This window comes from Heterodontus francisci, unplaced genomic scaffold (assembly GCF_036365525.1).
Source record: "Heterodontus francisci isolate sHetFra1 unplaced genomic scaffold, sHetFra1.hap1 HAP1_SCAFFOLD_51_1, whole genome shotgun sequence".
NCBI lineage: Eukaryota > Metazoa > Chordata > Chondrichthyes > Heterodontiformes > Heterodontidae > Heterodontus > Heterodontus francisci.
The window spans coordinates 1,572,166-1,573,495 of NW_027141937.1; the positions used below are offsets into that span (position 1 = coordinate 1,572,166).

Sequence of the window (1,330 nt, forward strand, 5' to 3'; positions counted from 1 at the left end):
CCCGATGCAGTACGATACCTTGCAAACCTCTGGAACCACCTCGGCCACTCCTCGGCTTGGTTCAGTCCAGTGACCTTTTCAAAGGTACAGGCAAAGATTTCTCCATCATTGCTTTGGTTTACTGTGGCCCCCATATAATATTCTGATATCTGTCAAGGCTTAGTACACAATTTATAAGAATCTGACGGTTAAAATAACCTAAGTTTACTCTACACATCTTGCATTGAAAGTTTCATCTACAACTCTCCATGAGGTGCCGCACAGATTATATTACATCACTTCCTGTGATGATGCACATCGTCTATTTATATAATCTGCCCAGTAACAACCCAATGTCCACTCTTATATTATTGTACAGATGTGAGAAAAGCTGAGGATGAGAATGGAACGTCTGAATGAAGATTTCATGATGCTGATGATGTAAATGAGGCTGATCTGTTTCCCATTCCACAATCTCTCTTTATTTCTGTGCATGTTTCTCGATGCTGTTTCAACCAAATTGAAAAAGAATCACAAATCCTCCTCTGGAACCTCAGGTGTCCATTAACAAAAGGCATGGTGGCCAAGTGGTAAGGCGTCAGTCTCGTAAATTGAAGATCACGGGTTTAATCCCCGTCTGTGCCTTATGATTAGTTTCTCACTTTAAATGTGATGTTTCCAGAAAAGATGTCCGTTGCATTTGTTTTGGCCATCTGGAAATCAGTGTGATGTTACACGTTATCCTGGACACTGGGAAGAACATGAGGAGCAGCCACATGGTCCCTCGAGCCTTCTCTGCCATTGATAGAGTGAAAATAACTGAGGTCCAAGCACTGAACCTTATTACTGTGCATTTGCTTGATATTTAACAGAGCTATTCTATTAATCCCACATCCCACACTCCTGTCCTTTCCCCCATTGTCCTGTTATATTTTCCATGTCAGGTATGTATCCAATTCCATTCAGAGTTAACATTGAATCTGCTTCCACTGACCTTTCAGGATTGCATTCCAGACCAGAGCAACACACTGCTGAAAAAACAATCTCCTCATCACAACTCTAATTCTTTTGTCAATTACTTTAAATGTGTTTCCTCTGGTTACTGACCCTTCTGTCACTGGCAACACTTTCTCCTTCTTCACTCTATCAAAACTCTTCAGGATTTGCATTTCCTGCTGCCTTTGCTGATATAACAAGGCTGAGCACACATCACCAAAAGGAATATGATTGGCTCTGAATCACATTTATCTTTCCTGTCAATCTGATGTGGACCTTGTATTTTCCCGGAACCAAACAACCTGAGCAACAAGTGTGGGTTCCAGTGATTCCCACCGCTCTGAGAGAGAGAGGA

General features: G+C 41.8%; 1 non-coding gene across 1 annotated transcript; it reads left to right on the plus strand.

The window, feature by feature from the left end:
- The first annotated feature begins 552 nt into the window (after window positions 1-552).
- Window positions 553-624, plus strand: trnat-cgu (transfer RNA threonine (anticodon CGU)). The gene has a single exon. It is a non-coding gene; the product is annotated as a tRNA-Thr (tRNA).
- The last annotated feature ends 706 nt before the right edge of the window (window positions 625-1,330 follow it).